The sequence below is a fragment of the Hipposideros armiger genome, unplaced genomic scaffold, assembly GCF_001890085.2.
Source record: "Hipposideros armiger isolate ML-2016 unplaced genomic scaffold, ASM189008v1 scaffold_181, whole genome shotgun sequence".
NCBI classification, from domain to species: domain Eukaryota; kingdom Metazoa; phylum Chordata; class Mammalia; order Chiroptera; family Hipposideridae; genus Hipposideros; species Hipposideros armiger.
This window is the reverse complement of record NW_017731531.1, coordinates 1,643,011-1,664,528: the sequence shown is the minus strand read 5'-3', so window position 1 is coordinate 1,664,528 and position 21,518 is coordinate 1,643,011. Positions and strand designations below refer to the sequence as shown.

The following is a 21,518-nucleotide window of genomic DNA, read 5'->3' as shown; positions in this document are numbered from 1 at the left end:
GATTCAAACTGTTTATGTTTTTAATTAGAAAGCAGCCTTAAATGGTTCAAAAACTATTTTCAAACAGACACTACAACTTCTTATTCATTTATAGCCTTCATTTAAAATAGTTCAGATTCAATTATTAATTATTAGGATTGGTAAAAATTTTCTTTTAATTGGCACTTTTATTAGCAATGTTCTTCCTGCAACCTACAAAAATATGCACACAAAAACATTACTGTTGAATTTAGAACCAGTACGGAAATTAGTGTCAATAGCCAATGTTAATTGTTCACTGGAAAATTTATAAAATATCAAAATCAGTGCCACGGTCTGAATATTTTTGTGTTCTGGGGTTTGGGGAGAATCTTTTTTTTTCAGCTATGCATCTGTCAAAAGTTACAGAAACTTCTTTCTATTCCTTCCCCTTACCACTGACACTTCAGCACAGTTACACACAGTTTTCATGTGGCATTCAAATATGGTTTGTTTTTCTGTGTTTGTTTTTAACAAAAGGACAAGTTGATGACAGAAACATTTGCACAAGAATGACTTCCTAGTACAGAGAACAGAGCTAACTGGGTTAGATCCATCTGTGAGGAGGAAAAGCAAACCTTAGATTGAAAATAATAGATACCTAAAAGTTTAGAGAAGAGAATGTTTTTATATCTCCCTAAATCAGAACTGGGGGTAGCCCATCAGTAGTCTTGCATTCACCTTATCTGTCTGTGCATGAGTAGTTTCCTTCCCAATAAAAAGTTCTGTGAAATAAATAAAGCATCTAGCCTTTGCGAGTCTCATCCGAAACTTGAAAATCTTAATTGCTCCTATATTCCTCTCTGTCCTCACAAAAGAAGCCCAGCAAGCTTCAAGAGCTAGAGGAAGAAGCATTAAGCCAAAGTTACAGAGCTCATAACTCGTGGTAAGGGGGAGAAGAGAAAAATGGAGCGTAGAGAAGTAAGTTTCCACATATATTAAATGAGATAATAATTATACTCAATATATGATAGGTATGTGGGTGTTATTGTCATTATATAGAAGATAGGAATAAAACTTACTTTCAGGGTTATTGGGAGCATAAAATGAGATAACATAACGCCACTAGGTACACACTGGGCTCATAGGAGGTGGTGTTTAATGAATGGTAGGCGTCATTATTCTGCTGGAAAGAGCAGACCTAGGAATGGAGCCAAGGGTTTCCCCCTCTCCGGACCTAAGGAATGGTTTAGTACAAAATGTTATGAGTCTTGAACTAAATCGAATATTGTGAAGTCTTGTGATTATACTAAAACCCACTGAACTGTATACAATAAATGGGTAAATTCTGTGGTATGTGTATTATATCTCAATAAAGCTGTTCAAAAAATATTGTCAGCCAAATCTTAAACTTTTTCTGAATTCTTATTACTAGCATAATGCCTATCATAGAGTAGATGCTCATTACATGGGTACTGAAATAAACTAAAAAGCAGAAAATAAATGGGGCTGGGCAGGAAAGAGAGCACCTCTTTACCTCGGTCCTACATCTTTCCCCTCCCCGAGGAAAGGCGTCGTGTTGTTACAGTAACTCTGCAAGGTGACGCAAAGGAACCCCTTCAGACGCAAGTCATGGCTAGTTCATGGCTCCTTGGAACATCCAGTTCATTCTTCATCTTGTGCAAAGAAAACCTCAGAGATTTGTTTGCCAAAGCTATTTTGACCTCTTAATAGTCCCTTATCAGAAACCTGACCTGGGCTTTTTTGAATCACTAATCATCATTTGATCAATCACACCTCAGTCACTTTCATTTCAAATGCAAACTAATATCATATCATAGCCTATAAATCAAAAACAAAAACAAGCTCTGTCTCAACCTAAGGGATTAAAGACCAAGTCAAAACAACAGTTCTGTGGAAGTGGTTACCTACGAACGACTCATCATTGACCATAATAAAGAGAAGTTTCCCATCACTTGAAAGATGCTGGGCGTGGAGCTCCAGCCTGAGTAACAACTTTTAAGTTGTCCTTAAAGCACTTAGCCTCCATACGGTACCATTTTTTTTCTCTCTCAGGTCTAATTTCAATCTTATTTACTCACGTCACTTACTTGTTAGAGAAATTATGTTCCTTGTTTATTACTCGTGGAAATGTGGCCACTGCCATGCTGAACCACAGACAATAACCATGGGTTCCCACACTGATGACCCACAATCGGTGCAAAGTGGCTCAACACTACCAAAGCAGGGAGCAAAAAGCTGAAAAGTCATGATTTCTCCATGAAAGCCACAAGAACTGCTTGCAATGTGTCACCAAGGCACCAAGATAGGCAGTGAATGAACTCATAAATGGCTTATATCACATAAGTAATCTTATACCATCCTTAGAAACAATGGAAAGGGGCAAAATTTACTATTTCAGGCCCTCACTTTTTGACTTTTCCAAAACTTGAGAAATATTGGCCTTTCATGAATGGAGGCCTATGGCAATTCATTTGAGCAAAGGGGCATGCAAATCCAAACTCTTACAATGAAGAAATTATGGCTGAATAAAAGGCAGTAATACCAAATTAGAAAAAGAGACTTGGCAAGGATCTCTAATTTTTCTTCCAGAGAGCTAAATAATTTTTAAATAAGTTTTCTTAAGAAAAAAAAAAAGCTCAATTTATTTTGTAATTTCCCCGAAATAAAACAGGTGCTATGAAATACCAATTGAGGCAAGATTCCCAGTGATAACATCGACCGAGACATGCTGCATGTCACTGCAGCAAAAGTGTAGAGATATGAGATATTTTCCGAATGCAGTGGCTCTGAAACGTCAATGTGTAGAATTCCTTGGCAAGTATGTTAAAATGCAGATCCCTCACTTGCTTCCATACCCCCAAGAGTGGGGCCCAAGAATATGAATTGTGTTGAGCATCCCCAGTGATTCGGATGCACAGCTCCTTTAATTCTGATGCACCCCACTTTAAGAAACACCAATCCCTAAGAAGGCAATGAAATAAATATGCATTGCCTTAATGTTATAATGCAGATATAATTATGAATAATTTTAAGAAGTCTGGTTAGTTGTGAGTTTTAAAAATAGCATAAAGGACATTACTTTTCTTTTTTGGCCTTGTGAAAACAACCACGGTATAACATATGAACATCACAAAAAGCAGAACATATGGGGCACAGAGAAAGCATCAATTCATTCAAAGGAAATTTACTGTAAATTTGTTTTATCTCAACCCCTAATCTCAGTGGCCCCACCAGACCTAACAGTGAGGAAAATTTTTGAAATATTATTTAAAAGAGTCCCAGGCCCAATACAAGAACTAAAGCAATGTTGATTCAGGTTCTCTAAAGAGCGTTTCACTGGAAATCAAACACAGGTAAAAAATTATATTTAGAAGACTGAAAAAGTACCCAGTAGTACAAAAAAAAAGTTATTAGGCAGAGTTTCTAGGAAAAACAAGCAATTTTCACAAATTAAGAATATTTAATTGAGATGTTTTAGTGTCTGAGGAATAGAAAAGTTAAATATTAAAAATAAAACACATACGCAGGGTGACAGAGGTTAACTAGATTTATTGTGGTGATCATTTCACAATATACACAAATATTGAATCATTATGTTGTACACCTGAAACTAATATAATGGTGTGTGTCAATTATACCTCAAATAAAAAAAAATGCGAGGTGATGGGTGTCAACTAAACTTATTGTCATAGTCACTTCACAATATACACATGTGTCAAATCATGATGTTGTACACCTTAAACTAATACAATGCTATAAAATCAATTTATCTCAAAAAAACTTGAAAAACATATTAAAATAAATATTGCTCTGATTTTTCAGAAGGTGTTATTCAAAACTGGTTGCTCAGTGGTGGTATTAAAAAGATGTTCAATTTAAATAGCCTTTTCAGTCCCATGGGACTGTAAATATATATCAAATGTACTCAAATTATTGAGCCTTTGAGTGCCTTTCCCCGACAATGTCCTACATTCTCTTTCACTATATACACTCAGCCCACTCTTCAAGGCTCAGATCACACTGCATTTCATCCTTGAAGTCCGCCCTGATCATACTGGGCCTCACTATCCTTCTATTTACCCACAAACTACACATCAAATCACTTAATCAGAACCACATAACTTAGCATTTAATAATATACTAGAATAAATTACTCATTACTACTTTGCATGTATTAGTTACATTTGCAACTACATTTTAACTCTTGAAGGACTGGGGCCATCTGTCATGTTTCTTCTATAGGCCTTCAGACCATCAAATAAAATGTTGGCTGACGTTGAAACAACTACTCACCAAATATATCAAAAGTAATCAAAACTCGGGCTGGCCGAGTGGCGCGATGGTTAAGAACTGGCTTGGGACGCCAGAGGCCCAGTTCGGATCCCACATATGAGGGCCAGTGACACTGCCCTCTACAGCTAAGATGCTGAACAACAGCTCAACCTGGAGCTGGGCTGCTGTGAGTCGCCGGCAACGGCGTAGGCTGCAGCCCCTGTGGCAGTGGGTTGCCATGGGCTACAGTGTGTAGCCAGCAGCCAGCGTGAGCGGCCAGCAGCCGCTGTGAGCAGCCGTCCAGAAGCCGGCGACTGATGTGCCTCACCCAGGAAGAGCGCAATGATGGTGCCAACGTGGGCCAGTGAAGCAACGTCTTCCACAACTAGACTGAAGAACAAAACGACAGCAACTTGTCTGTTCCCATCCCCCCAATTCCCCAATAAAAATATTTAAAATAATAATAATAAAAAATAATCAAATCTTAAGGCTAAGGTAAAGATTTGCTCTAACAATGACAGAATTTATTATTTAAGCAAAATAATGAGAACTGGGGTATTAAAAAGTAAGGGATTCATTTAATAAAAGATGATATAGCTATACAATGGACTACCACATGGCCATTAAAAACAATATTACATATGTTAAATATAGTGTTGTTTATAGTGAGGGATAATTAGAGGCAGCTTGCATGTCCAATAGGAAGGATTATGTGCAGGCATTATGGTTTTATACATATCATAGATGAATTTGAAATTATTGAATATCATATTTTTGCAGAAAATGTAATGATGTGGAAATACTCATAAGGTATTATAAGTGAAAAGTATGGTAGTGAGAAACATCAGTATACATTTTTTTAGGAAAAAAAAGTCATTTACAGAAGAAAAGACACCAGAATATCCAATTAAATTAATGGTTCTCTGAGTGTTGTGATAACAGGTAGTGTTTATTTTCTTTTGGCAGTTCACTCTATTTCTAAAATGTTATATCACAAATAATATTTTTCATCAGGAAATAAATACTATTTTCAAGGCTGAATATGAATACCAAAAAATGGTGTACAAATAACTAACTTCTTTACAAGGAAAGACATATTAAATGAAAAAGGGACATATTGTAGTATTTAGTATATAATCTCAATTTTGTTATATGTGGGCATAAGGTAAATGCAGCCACCCCCTGCCCCACATACACACACACACACACACACACACACACACACACACATAAATTAGAAGACATACACCCAAACATGTATAGCGGTTTCTAAATGGTGAAGATATTATTGGTAATTTTTATTTCTTTTGTTTTTGCTTATCTGTGTTTTCTAATTTATAATTCATGAACATATTGTTCATATAATAAAGAAAAACAAAAATGTTTTATAAAGAAATGCTTCGAGGAAATACAAAAATAAATTTAAGTAAATAGAATTTGATCTTCTTAAATAGTCTCCCTATACTGAACTCAGAAAAAGAGAGCCAAGCTTTCTTGCATTGGTATTTCTGCAAATGAGAGCTCTCAAATAACATTTTCTAATAAATCCAATTATTTAAAAGGGAATCCTGTACTCGCTAAAATCCGGATCCTTATAATTGTCTCCCACTGTTTCCTGTTTGCCCTTAAGATACACAAAATCAACTTACTCCCTCTTCCACATTAGAGTTGCTCAAATATCTTAAGGGAGGCATTCAATTAATAATCTTTTTCTAGGTGAAACTCCTCCAGTTTCTACACCCATTTCTCATTTGACATGGTTTCCAGACCCTTTGTGTTTCTCCTCTGATACGCTCTAGTCTCTTTAGGATACACACTGTCCTCAAAATGTGCTGCCAAGCACTGAATACCAAATTCTGCATCTGCATTTTCAACAGGATGAAAAGCAACACTGAGGTTATGTGGCTTCTCCCGTATCACACAGATAGAACTGGCAGAGCAAAATTCTAAATGTAGGTTTGCTGCAACCATATCCAGCCCTTCTTCCATTCCACAGGGCTATAATAAAATCAGTTATCCATTGTTACACAAATAGCAATAAATAAATAAAACTAGTGATCTCTTCTTGTATAAAAATCACCCTAAAACTCAGTGCTTAAAAGAATAATAATGATTTATTATCCTTTATGGTTTCTGTGGGTCAGGGATTCAGGAGCATCTGGGCTGGCTGGTTGGTTGTGCCTCAAGGCCTCTCATGAGGTTCCCGTGAAGTCAGTGGCTAAGGTTGGAGTCATCTCAAAGGCTTCTGTGCTCACAGATGTGAACACTTCAAAAGCTCAGGACTGAAGTCTGGGGTTCCTTAGACAACTTCCTCTGTAGCTGTGTGATCTCTCCACATGATGTTTTCTCGCCAGCATGTTGGCTTCAGACTAGCTGGACTTCTTCCATGGTAGTTCAGGCTTCCAAAGGTGCATGTCCCCAGAAAGAGCCAGATGAAAGCTGTAACACTGTTTCTAAACTAGCCTGGGAAGTCATGCCGTGTAACTGTCCATGCTCTCTACTCAATAATGAGTCACCAAGGCTTGCCCATAGTCAAGAGGATGGGAGTTTAAATTCTGCCTTTTTATAAGACAGCGTTATAATTAGATTCCCAAATAGTTGCTGTGAGAAATGAATAAAGTATAAAGCACTTTTGGATAGCACCTATCAAATAAGTACTCGATAAATGATAACTACTCGTATGATTAAATTCAAAAATCCTTTGACCAGTTGCCCTTGGTTTCAGTTTTCAATTCTGAAAATACACTCATAATAACCACTGGCACCGTTTTTAGGTTTTTATTGATACGCATTCATCTAAGTGGAATAATAAATGCTGCCTTCAATATCAATGCACAAAAATCACCTTCTTTATGAAGTCACCCCCAAACTAATTCCACCAAGATCTGGCCCCTCGCAAAGCTCCAATAACCTTAGCAGTTGTAATTAGCTTTTCTAGGGTTACTATCAATTCCTGCTTAACCTAACTGCATGTGGATTATCCCCAGAAGCAGCTACAGAACACGATGCTCTGATTCGTCTGGGTTGCCAACTGCACCTACAGCAGGAATGTGAACGGGCAGCCATACTGCAAGCAGAGGAGAGCAGTGGGCTCAGGTTGCAAAAGTCAAGTAAGACGTCAGGAACTGAGCAACTCAGCGACCACAGACCAGAGGCCATTCCTGACGTGGAATGGAATTTGTGCCCTATATAATGGACTGGAAACCCACACACAGAGTTGAAGCCACTGAAGATGGGAGAAGTGATGGGGAAATGGACTCTTTAAGGAGCTGCCTGAATCAATGTCCCTTCCTGCTGCCCAGTCTAATTGTAGAGGCAGAATAGTATCTTCTCTTACCCTTTCTTCCACCCATGACCCAGGCTGATTTAAATGTGTTCATTCTTATTGCATTATATATGTTGTCACTTTTGTTTTGCTTTTTCATTTTAGTTATATGGCCTTTTCAATTACAGCTCTATACTGCCCTCCCTAAAGATAAGATTTATTGAGATACCCAATCATATATTTATCCCAGATTTACGACATCTCTCAATCTATAGCAAATGTCTGTTTCCTTAGACCCTTGTCTAAGGAAAACCACTCACACAAAGCCCAAATCCTAAAAATGTTCTTTGGAACACTCTCTTACTGAGACATCCCATTGTTCTCTATGGTGTGTGTTCTCCCTACCAATATGACAAAGAAACCCAACTGGTTCAACTACAGCTGTATTCCTGGTAGTCTGCTGATGAAGGGAATTAAAGGAAGCAATGTCTGTAAGGAAATTAAAAACAATGATAAAACCAACTAAAAGTTGTTTTGTTTATTTTAAGTCACCATGTACTGGCAACTCAACCATGATAGTGATTAATATATTAAGTTATACTACACATATACTATAATTTGGGTTGTCGGAAAAGTCATGATGTATTTGTTCTATGTTTTTCGTTGCAAAAATGCATCATGACTTTTCTGACAATCCAGTATGTATTGTTTTTTCTGATTCCCCGCTTTAAACAAACTTTTTTTTTTTGGATGAACCAAAAGCCACCTGCAACTGTGCTATATAAGAGGCATTCTACTGCAGTGTTATTGGGTGGCTGACAGAAAAGGCTTTACCTAATCTAGGTTCCAATAACGTCTTGCTAACAAAAGAAATCTAACCTTTTTAATATGCTGAAAACTAAACTGCTAACATTTATAGTTTCTTTCTCAGAGTAAAAAGTATGTTTTTCTCTAATGTGACATAGTTTAAGGAAAAGCATTGGTTTAAAAAGGCTTATATAAATGAAAATACTGAGTTTGGTTCCAATTACCAATAATTTATTCCTGACAAAAGTATCATTTGCTCTAATAGTGAAACAAAGTGCATTATTTTTCTCTTTTATTAAAACTTATACTTGATAGAATATGTTAAATTTACATAGCATTCTCAAATTTGGTATAGCATCATGCCACTTTATGCTATTACTATACTGTTCAATAATAACAAATGTATTCATGATGTATAATATAGATTTGTTACCAATATTTGCTCAAAAGTCACGACTCCTAAAGTCTAAGAAGAAAAAGCCATTGTTTTTAAAATGTTACTTTGATTCAAAGAAAAATTTTCCAAATATTTTTTTAAATGGCCTCATCACCATATTTAATAAATGGAAGTAAATATAGTGAACAGAATAAATACAGAAAAAACTTAAAGTCTCCAAACTTGTCAAGACAAGCACATAGAAAAGCTTTGCATCATCTATACACTATCAGCTTCACACATACAGAATCAAATCTCAAGATTCAACATTCCTCAAAAATCCAATTGCTCAACCTCGTTTATACGTGAATCCCCTGTACAAGAAAAGGTGGCATAATAGTTAACAGCGTATAGAATCTCTAGGCCAGATTTTCTAGTTAAATCCCAGCTTTTTCATCTACCTCCCATATAACTCCAGACAAGTTAGATAATCTCTCTGTGCCTTAATTTCCTCAGCTATAAAATGGGAGCGGTAATAATAGCAGTACAGAGCCTACCTCACAGTGTTGTGAAAATTAAATGAATTAATAAAAATAAAACACTTAGAACAGTACCTGTTACATACAAGTATTCATTAAATGACGGTGGCAATAGTGATGAGGGCTATTACAAATTCCCTGACAAGTAACATTTTTGCCTCTCTTTAAATACCTCCACTAATAGAAGGTTTAGCAGCTCTTCAAAGCAGTCCATTCCATCTTTGGAGGGTTGTCAAACATTCTTATTTATGGGAATGTGAATCCTACTCAACCCATGGGAACATTTCCATCCCATGGAAACATTTAGAACAGCAGCACTTTCAAAACACACACACAGTTATTACAGCAACCTTGTTTCTTTCCTTTTTCTATGCAAAATGTCCCGGTTTTCTTCACTTCTTCCTCCTAAGACATGGTCCAGCCACCCTGATCATCCTCCCCTGAGTATGCTCCAATTTGTTTCTCTATCGCTCTTAAAAGAACAGCGCCCTGAAATGATGTGCACAACATTGTCTACACAACAAAGAATTAAGGCACACAATCACCACCTCAGGGACATCATACTTTAGAGATCTAATGCCATGGGACAGGCAGCCTCACAGATGAGAACACTTTGTAAGTTTTTGGTAATGGTTCCATTACCTGGCTAGGCCAAACTGGCTAAGACAATTTTAACCTTGAAACCAAGAAATTTAGAAGTAGCAAAAGACTTGGTGATTATAGTTCAAATTTTTAACTTTTGAGATAAGGAAATTGAAGTCTGGAGATAAAAAGTGACTTTCCTAAAATCACAGAGTAAATTAGTGGCAGAGGTGAATATAGGCATTCTATGAGGTAACAGCCTTTCCTTTAAATTATGTTTCCTTTAAATAATCCCAGGGAAAATATTTCTACTGAATCAAAAGAATATGTTTTTGTTTTTTGTTTGGCTGTGTTGTTTTTTGTTTGTTTTTGACAATATAAGGCATTAGAGAAGAAGAAGTATGATTATGCAGAAGTTAGAGAAGTAGAATTGGACAAGTTCTTCAAGAATAAGTTTCTAAGGGCTGGCGAGTGGCTCAGTTGGTTAAGAGCTCGCTCAAGAGTGTGAGCTCTGAGCAACAGGGTCGCTGGTTTGATTCCTGGCCTGAGTTGAGCTGCTGCTGAGCTGCCAACAGGTGGCAGGATGGCTCAGCTAAAAAAAAAAAAAAGAATAAGTTTCTATGCATGTAATCTCAAATGATTCCACAGAGCTTTGCTTAAGAGGTAACTGCTTACTCTAGTGTCAAGTTTATTCTCCACACGCTCTCCTCCATTACAGTTGCTTTCTTTTCTTCTTTTCTTCCCTATCTGAGAGACACCAGTGCACTTAAAAAATTAAAAGGTTATTTTTTCATATAAAAGAAGCTAGTATGCTTTAAGTGAATTGAGGGCTATGGTGGAAGCTTAAATTATACGCACATCACAAAATCCAGATATCAGTCAGGTCGCCCATTTGCATAAGCATCATCCAAATGAGAAATAATGAAGAGAATTTTGAGATGGTGGACAAACCCCAGATATCAGAATTAAGTGTCTGAAGCAAAGAAGGCGAAGTAACCTCCCACCCACCCTCTACCAAAATAGGGAAGTAGCCTTGAAAATAGGAGACTCAAGGTACCAGGTGCCTATTGTATGACACAAAGTGTCGGGAGGGAAAAGGAGTGCTTGTAGTATGATGCAAGTGATCCGTTGAAATACTGTTTAATCCAGTTTCTGGGAAACTTGTGCCTAATTCAAGACAGAAACTGGGGCCAGTGCGGGGCAGAGGAATCTACAATCTTTCAAGGGTATGAGTAGCTTCAGTGAAAATAAAAAATAAGATATAAAACTCTTAGAAAAAAAGCAAGGTAGTTGGAACCCACTAAGAAAAAAGGTAGTAAGGAGATCCCAGAAACAAAGATCAATGTGATTATTTACCTGTGTCTTGGGTGTCTATTCTTAAATGATTAGGTTGGAGTCACAGAAATAGCTCAGAGTATGCTCTTGATACCTCACAAATCTTAACATTAAAAAGTACCACAGAGGAGCCGGCTGAATGGCTCAGTTGGTTAAGAGCTCGCTCAAGAGTGTGAGCTCTGAGCAACAGCGGTTCGATTCCTGGCCTAAGCTGAGCTGTCGTTGAGCTGCCAACAGGTGGCAGGATGGCTCAGCTAAAAAAACAAACAAACAAACAGTACCACAGGGTGGGTACTGGACTTATCAGGGGATGACTTCATAGACTGTGTAGATGCCTGACCACTGCGCTGTACACCTGAAGCTGAAGTGGAATAATACTGTAGGTCAACTATAAGAAAATATAAATAAATATATATGTGTATATATATACATATGTATGTGTGTGAGTGTGTGTGTGTATATATATATATATATATATATATATATATATATATATATAGTCACGGGAGGTGGAGTATAGCAAAAGGAAGATAGCCAGTGGTATTGTAACAGCTATATAAGATATATATATATATATATACATATATATAATATATTATATATATGTATATATGATATATATATATATCATATATATATGATGTAACAGCTATATAAGAGGGGTAGTAGCTTGGGGGAGGGGAGTTATCACTTTGTGAGGGGTATAAATGTCTAATTATTAAGTTGCTTTGTACACCTGAAAACTAATAAAACAAACAAAAAAATTACCACAGCCCATTCAAGGTCTCTCAGACCCATATGTTTCTTAATAGATATTCTGCCTTATTAACAGTGAAGTCCTTTCATGGTCTAGTTTGTCTGGGAACAGTGACTAGAGAGCAGATTGCTCTGTATGTCATACATGCTGAGCGCTCGTGGCCACTCTGTGGGCACAACCATCTCCTCTCTTCACTGAGCTCATGCCCAGTAATCATAAAACACCTATCTATCTATCTATCATCTATCATCTATCTATCTGTATTTACATTTCCAGGGAAAGGGAAGCTAGGCACAAAAATATCACCAACTGATCACAAAACAGCAGGTAGAAGTCATCAGGTGTCCCCCATGTCTGGAAGCTGTGCGTTGCTTTACCTGAAGGCAACACACAACCTTGGACTGATGACTTAGTTACAATCATGGAGGCCACGCTTCCTCTCTGGAGGGGGCAGGAGGTGTGAATTTTTATTTTTCTCTTTTAACTTTTAAATACCCCAAAACCCAGATTCAGACTGACTCCTTGCCCTACTGTGTCCCTACTCATGGATCCAAGAGAAAAGCCAAAAGGAGAGCTGAACACTGAACTTACTGTCAATTTCAGAAAACAAACTAAATAAACTACAATCAATTTCACATACAAAACATAGCATTGTGAGAACAAAAAAAAATAAGTGTCATCTTTGGTAGAAGCATACAGGTACAAAATAAGTTAATACAACTGAAGGCTTAATATTAACTCTGAATTCAAGAGCAAAAATTTTCTCAATGTATTCATGGATTACTTAGCTTAATCCTGGCTAACCAATGTTTATGTAAAAAGTTACCAATTTACCACTGAAACTAATCAAAAAGTTCCTGAGTAACAGTAATTGCTAAAAATTTTCTAATTCTTTGCGTTTCTAAGTAAACGAATCTCCTCTGTTATACTACCATAATCTATCTAGGCTTGAATGAGGGCACATTTCTTCCCAGAAGTTTGATGAACTTGAGAATATTGAATTCTAGGTACTCTCAGTACACTGGCAGTAAAAATAAATCAGAGTTAAATTACAATGAAAGCAAAAGTTTACAAAATAATTTTCAATCATTTTATTAGATAACGCTTCCCATTTTCTAGGGTGCTAATGAAATATGATAAATGAAATGCATAAATATTCATTTCTAATTTTTACCTGATTGTAAAATTTTATTAGCAAAGGTTTGTAATTTATACTTTGGATTTGAGAATGTGGTTTACAAAGAGATATATTATTGAACTCAATTTGCATCACCTAGAAAAATGCCTAGAGGCCATGGGAATGTAGCAACACCAATACATTATTTAGAAGGTTAATAGTATAAAAAATAAATATGTCATCACGGGCCGGCTGAGTGGCACGTTGGTTAAGAGCTGGCTTGGGACGCCAGAGGGCCCTGGTTGGGATCTCACCTATGAGGGCCAGTGACACTGCACCCTCTACAGCTAAGATGCTGAACAACAGCTCAACCTGGAGCTGGGCTGCCGGAGTCACCTGCAACGGCGTAGGCTGCAGCCCCTGCTGCAATGGATTGCCATGGGCTACCGTGTGTAGCCAGCAGCCAGCGTGAGTGGCCAGCAGCCGCAGTGAGCAGCCGTCCGGAAGCTGGCAACTGATCTGCCTCGCCCGGGAAGAGCACAGTGATGGTGCCAATTGGGCCAGTGAAGCAACGTCCTCCACAACTAGACTGAAGAACAAAAGGACAGCAACTTCTGTTCCCCTTCCCCCAATTCCCCAGCACTGTTCCCATCCCCCAATTCCCCAATAAAAATCTTTTAAAAAAATAATAATAAATAAATAAAAATAAATAAATAAATAAATAAATAAATATGTCATCACCTTGACAACTATATTAACAAAAGGAATAATACCTGGAAGTTGTTCTTCTTTAAAAAGGTTACACTTCTCTTGGAAAGCAAGGAAAACTTCTTATTGCAGAGGACAATCAAACAGTGGGATAATTTGCATATCATGGTAATTAAGGCACATTCATTAGGTGCGTTCAAGAAAGATTAGATGTGTTCCTGGAAGGAACAGAGTAGGGTCTTTCCTGCTTAAAGCAGGTGCTCTGACTCAATAATCAGGGCAAGCCCTTTCAATCTCATCTCCAAATGAATGAGGGGAGCAGGGTTCGTTATGTTCATGTTACCTTTATGGAAAGCAACCCTCTCCAAATTAAAGAAAGAAAGTAGACCTGGAGAAGTGAAAACACAATCCGTAAAGAAATATGCTTCCTGTTCAGTCATCACCATCTTATTCATGCTAATCTAAAAGGACCTTAAGGTTCACATCTCATTCTAATCATAAAAAGTTCAACTTAGTCATGTAAAGACTTCAAGCTATATCATATACACATTATATTTTTGACATGGTACTTAGAAGCATTACAGAAGTGTGCCTATTTCTTTATTCCAGTTATATTTCATTATAGTGATGTACCCAGATCATCATTGGACAAGAAGGAATTCTAAATAAGAAACTACATTATTCAGTACTACCTATAGACTAAAATGTGCTTTTGGAGTTTGCTTTAATCAAAAAGTTATTGGTGTCCCTAAATCAGCTTTCATTGATTAGTATGAACCAATTATGACAAGAAGCCATTTAAAAAAAAAGCCTTCCACTATGTTTAAATGCCATTTGAATTTATGAGAAAAATAAAAGCTGAGTGGAATAGGCCTGCTCAAACTGTTCTGCTAGATTAGATCATACCAGATATTCTATTAGCAATCAAGTTATTTTAAGGAATTATCAAAAAGTGACTTTCCCTAACTGTCTGGAAATGCTATGGAGCCCAAGCTACACTTAGGACATGAAGGAATATTTGCATATGGATAGGAGACAGGAGACGTCCAACCACCGGAGCAGCCCTGGCATCACTGTGAGGTATGCCCGAGCAGCATATCAGTGAAAGAAAGGAAAACAAAATATTTATGATCCATAAAGGTATCACATGAAAATGAAGCAAATTAAGGGAATACTGGCCAAATCCCAGAAAAGATATTCCTTATGAACATGAAGGAATGTTGTACATTGTAAGTGAATGTCGGTAATGGAATTTGTTCAGAGGTTCAGGTTACTGTCAGTGCTCTGCAAGCCCCAGCTACTGGAAACACTAAACAAAAACAAACATGGTGTATCTCGTCTCCTTGAAAACATCCTCTATACACAATTGTATTACACTGAAAAAAAAAATGAAAAGACACTGGGGTCTGATTTTTCTTGACCTGTCAAAATACCAAAGAAATGCAAAAAGTCTCTGCACAGAGGTAGCGAAGAACTGGATTTTTCTATTTTGGTAGGTGCTCAGTATGCAGCCCACATAATCACATGTTAATGATTGGAGTGTGTTAATCAGCATGCATACCTGATTCCTTCTTGCCCAAGGGGAAAAAGCCAACTATACCAGAGCATGTTAATGTTTCTGCTTTTGATAAAAATGTTGATAATATGCTAGGCAAGTAAGAAAACTTTTCCAAAACGCATTTTAGAAAGGTGTATTATATCATTAAGAATAATGATAAAATAACTCAAACTACCATAAACATTGAGATATTTCCAAGTAGCGTATGAGTAATCATTTTGTTTCATTTATATAACCCAGGTTTGGGAACTTTTTTTCCAAATAATCATTTTTTTAAAAAAATAGCATTTTTAAAAAAAATAGTAGGAATGAAATAATGCACATAACAAGGGTGAGAAAATATGAAGGTGATCAATATGTTAACATTAGACAACATTAGTTGTCCATTTCACTATCCACATCATGCAATAAAATACGGTTTTATTTTTTGGTTCAAATTGTAAGTAAATTTCTATCATTAAATTTCTGAAATAGTTTTAAGAAGAGATTACTGTATGCTAATAAGTTTCACGTTTATAGAAAATAGGAAATTTCCTACAGGGCTGCCTGAAGAATGCTGTTTCATGACACAGGGGGACAGATGGACATTTTCACCTTGTTACCAGAAGTCTAGGTTTAAACTTTACTTAAATTAAATGAATTTCCAAAATTCTAAAATGAAGGAGTAGTAACTAAATTTCTCTAAAAGTCTAAACCGTGCTAGTTCATGGATTTTTTTTTCAGTGCTTCGCAGACCAATCAGGTACCAAAAAGATGTACACAAACCTTGCCTTAGGTGTTAGGACTATAAGTTAGTCAGGACTAAGTGAGCTAGTGGGCTTCACTACACTTTCTAAAGTACAGTCTTGACAAAAGTGAGGAAATAAATTTCATGTGGATGCTGCCTTCTATCTTAAATGATTAAATTTTACCCCAAACTGTCAACAATTCCAGTGTGTAAAATCTTTTAAAAGACAACACAATTAGAAATCTTCTAAAAACCTGTCACAACATAAAGCACGGCTGAGGAGGATTAAATCCTCACTTAAAATTCCTGGACTATGTTATCACATAATGAAAACAGCTCCAGTCCCTGAAACGGTACAAAGTCCACACCAGAATTTTTATGACTCCAAGTGAACTACACAAAACTCTCCAGAGTTGATTAGCAACTTCATTGGACTGAAAGCCAGAAAGGCAGAGAGGAGAATTGTTTGCAAGCAAGAAAGTATTGTTCCCGACAGTTATTTATTAAATATCTCAACATGTCGATTACTATTTTCTTTCAGTTATAACAAAGGGCATTATTGGCATCTTTTATTTATAGCAGAAAAATTATTTTTCAAGCTTTTCTACAAGATAAAACTCACTTGGGGGAATTTAACTATGTCTCCAAAAGAAGGAGCTCCGATATTCTGGGGCTAAAAGCCCAGCATGGTTATTTCTACTTAAGTGGACTAGTAGTTAAAAGCCAGATGTACATAATCCCATTATGGCTTCACATATACGTCAGTATAAGCAAGCATGTAAGTGCACATGTGCGCAAAATGTCCCACTTACAATCTTGTTGCCACTTTTCGGGTCTCGTAAGAGATATTTGATGCCTTGCCCACATCCCCATGACCTACCCCAGAAGTCACCTGCAAATACAGAGGGTGCCAAGAAAATGTATACATATTTTAAGAAAGGAAAAAAATGTATGAAAATTGTGATACTCAATATACATCGATAACAAAAGATGAATAGAAGTCACGTGTATCCACTTTTGGGGCACCCCCAGTATCTCCCTCTTAGGTAAAAAGCTCCTATCCTCCCATGGGACCATTGTCTGTCCAGGAGCAAGACTACCTTCTCCCCTTTCCCTGGTCTCAGCAACTTCATCTCCTGGTCATTCTGGAATAAATTCCTGCCCACATGTACATGACTTAAAATATGCTCCTCACCCTCTGTGTGAATTTCATCATCTTCAGCCTCTATGGGAACTCCTCCAAGGATAACCTCCCTAACTGTTCACTCTTCCAGTTATCATCCAACTCTCACCTGCACTACAGCACATTTTCCTCATAGGTGTCCCTGTTTCTGGAGTTACCTCCCATAATCCGTTCTCTACCCGGAAGCCCATGTGATCTTTTAAAAACATAAATCATGTTAGTCTCTTGTTTTAAATCTTCCAGTGGCCTCCTCTTGCAACTTGAGGTAAAGTCCAAATATCTCACTGTACCCTGTGATGCCCCATAGTGTTTGTCACCTGCCTGCCTCCTTGATTTTGCCTCACACCATTCTCTCCCTCACCCATTCCACGCAAGCCACTCTGTGGCTCAAACACACCAACCAAAAGGCTTTTGCACTTACCATAGACTCTGTCTAGCTGGGTGTCTTCCCCCAGATTTTTGCATGTTTGACTCCTTCTCGTTATTCTAATCTCAACTCAAATGTCACCTCTTCAAAAAGACCTCCCAGGACTGTTGAAAGTACTCATCATCTCAATTACATTTCCTTATTTGATTTTCTTCATTGCACTTATCATTGTCTGAAATTCTCACTCTGTGAAACTTCTTTATTGTTTGTCACACTACTAAAATTTAAGTTCCATGATAGCAGGGATCTCATCTGTCTTATTCACAAGAAACTCCCTGTTCCTGGAACTTAGTTGGCGCTATAGACTCAAGGAATCTTTATCAGGTAATTAGACCACAGTGCCATTACCACAAAATGTTCCTCCATGCTTGCTAATGCTATAAAGAATAATGCACTATATACACTTTTTTTCCATGAAAAAAATATGTGCATTTATTCCTGCCTTAACGAGTCAGTTCTAATGGGAACAAAAACATGTTTCAGGGGACGGTGTCAATATTCGTCCGCTAAAAAAGTACTGATACACGGGCAACGTAATGAAGAGAGTAGTGATTGTATATAATGAACAATGTATGAATTCTTATTCACACTAACTTTTCGGCCTTCCAATGGACCTTATCAATTAACACTGCACACTAAATTTAAAATTGAACGTTTTGGTGTCTGTAATGTAAGGAATTGTAATTAAAATCAGAGTCTAAAACTCTGTTATCTCAAATTGGCCTTTGAATGCCAATCTCTAAAATTTCTATTCTTCTACTTTGTTTATGCCATAATGAATTATTTTCCTTGTTTGAAACTGTGTGGTCTCATATTTGATTGAAGTGCCACCCCAAAATAATCAGAATTTTAACATTTAAAGATTTTTTTTTCTAAATCAGGAAGTGGGGATTAGCAGAACTTCTCTACTTTGTCTTTACCCCACTTACAGAAAAGCTCCTCTGTGGTCTTGCTATTTCAAAGTAAAACCCTTCCTGAACCCAGTAGATAAGAAATTTTTAGTGCCCGTTTCTAACTGTTTGTGAGTGAAGGCTGTCCCCAAAAGTAAATAACAATGGAAACTGAATAGGTGCTGATAGAATTTTTGTTGTTGTTTTTTAGACTTTCTTAAATGTATTTCCCCACAACTATTTTATGGAGTTCAATTACAGTAAGTAACTGATATGATCCATTGAGGAGAACTACAAGTTTCACATAACTTCATATTAAACCTTTTGGACTTCAAATTTATTTGAAAGTAGAATGAGGTAAAATATTTATTAAATTTACTTTAGTCACAGTCCTTCCACCTCATTCCAACACACACACACACACACACACACACACACACACACACACACACACTATGTAGGTTTGCAGGATGGCTCAGAAACCTAAAATTCTTCTATTGTTTTTCTTTCCTGTAAAGAAAAATTGTTTGGTGATATGATACTTGCAGTATAAGTCATTACAGGTCTGATTGTTACAGTTGTTATACAGTATTGAATCTATCCAATGAAAAGGGAGCACAAAGGGAATTTCCAAATGCAGCTGCTATTTCCCATTTGTTAAATCCTTTTATTATACCATATAAGTACACAGCTGGGAAATATTATAGAATGGGAATTAAAACAAAATATTTTGGCTTCCAGACATTCAGAATACACAAAGGGTCCAGTGGAAAGCAATGCTTGATATCAAAAGAGAGTGAAAGTTTGAAAACATTTTCAGAAAGAATGATTTCTTTTAGACTAATATATCACATATTTGTAAATTTCAACTATTTTATACTACCATAAATCCCATTTCATATAAATTTGGTAAGCAAATTATTAATATCTATTTTCTGACAAAATTTTAAATCGTATAACTTTAAGAATTTAGCACTTGCCAAGATACACACAAAATTTTACTAAGAAAAATAAAGTGTTCTCTAAAGAAGTAAAATTTGAACTGTATTATTTCTGCCTCAATCTATGTTTTCCAGTTCAGTTATTTTTATCTGCCCATGACTGTACTTGGCATAAAAGCAAAAATGTACCTTGAACCCATCCTTTCTCTCTATCCTGTTGGCTTCCATACTAATCCAAGTCACTATCGTCTCTTACCTGGACTTCTGAAATAGCCTCCCATAGGTCTTCCTCCTTTCACTGCTTCCCTTCCATCCATTCATACCACAGCCAGAATTATCTGTTTGAAATATTCTTAAACCTTTCAATGCCTTTCCATCGCACTTAGAATCAAATCTAGCTTTCATAACGTTATCTACATGGCCTGGTTGGATATAGCCTCTACCAATCTTCCCAACCATATCTGATGCCACATTGCATCCTCACTCATTACACTCCAGCCACAAAGACCATCTTGAATTTCCTGAAACTCAGCTGTATTTTTTTCTAACCTTAAATATGTCATTCCCCCTGCTATTTTTATTCTTTCTTCTATTCTTTGCCTGGCTAGTTCCTATCATCCTTAGGTCAGAGGGGGCATTCCTATCTATCCATTCTAAATTAGGTTTATCCCATTATGCTCTCACATAGCATTCCGTTCTTTTTCTTCCTAACGCATATCACAATTTTAACACATATTACACTTACGTATTTATGAATGCATTTTTATTTCATTTCTATTCCCTCTCCTAGATATAAACTCCATGAAGGCATCACCATGCATGTTTTGTTCACAACTATACTGCCAGCACATAGTAGAATGCTGCACCCAGAGTAGGCACTACATTAATATTTGTTGAAATAAAAATAAAACATAGCCCTAATGTCTATTACCCCAAAACTAGTGGCAGTGATTGGATATCTATGTCACCCATGCTATCTTGGAGGTATAAAAAGAACAACTCAAGTTCAGTCAGAAAAACAAACTTTTAGTCCTACTTTATTATAACATCTCTCTTCCCTCTATTCAAGGAAAATAAATCTTCCAGCGGATCTAATTTCATAATGATGATTCCCTTTCAATCTAAAGTTAGTCTAGAAAAGTCTTATGTTTCTTCCAATCCCCTACATCTCACCTATTGCTCCAGAGCACTAGTTATGTCTGAAAATCATCTGAAAAATAAAAGTGTATGCATCCATCAATTATGAAATCAAGTCCTTGAATTGGTTTTGAAACATTAAGCATAGAGCAAGAATTTAAATATATGTTATTAGTAGTAAAGGCATTTTAAAATATTACTTTATTTATTACAAAATAAAACTTTGCCTAATTGCCCACTTAAAATATTTTTCATTAACTTCACCAAAAGTTAATAAATATAAAGTAAGGTTTAAAATTCCTAATCAAATGAAATATGTTTGGGGTTTTTTTGGTCAATTCTAGACACTAAAAAATTGGATATTTTTGCTTAAACTAGACACTGTCATTGCTATGGTTTCTGTTTTGATGATTAAAGGTGGAATTTACCATGGAAAAGCTGGTTAATACACGGCATGTATTTGATCTTGTTGTTTCTACCTTTAGGGAAAACTCCTGCAGTCTGATTAAATGATACTCGAGAGTTTTGTATGTCCTTTTGAAATTAATATATAAGCACGTAAGTGAGAAAAACATTATTATAAATCAAGAATAACTATTAAAATTGATAAATACCCACATTTCCTCACTGAAGATGTATTCACCATATGACCTCATTCACATAGACATGTTTGCTTAATACAGTTTTTCAATATTAACACACAGCCATACTTTATTTGATTATACCTATTCTGTGCTATTATCAAGTTCACCACCTTAAATTCAGGCATTGAAAGAATAAGATAACAAAATTCCCTCCAAAATTAAATTAAATATCTTCTGGCAAGGTGACCTAGTAATGGACAAAAATGAAATCACAAACCATTTTCCAAGATTTCCCAGTGACTAGTATATTAATAATATATATATATATATA

The 21,518-nt window shown here is 36.4% G+C and overlaps 1 protein-coding gene across 6 annotated transcripts in view; it reads right to left on the bottom strand.

Annotated features, from left to right (window-relative positions):
* The window catches only part of SOX6 (SRY-box transcription factor 6), a 625,392-nt gene that overhangs the window by 339,436 nt on the left and 264,438 nt on the right, over positions 1-21,518 (bottom strand). The window lies entirely within an intron of this gene.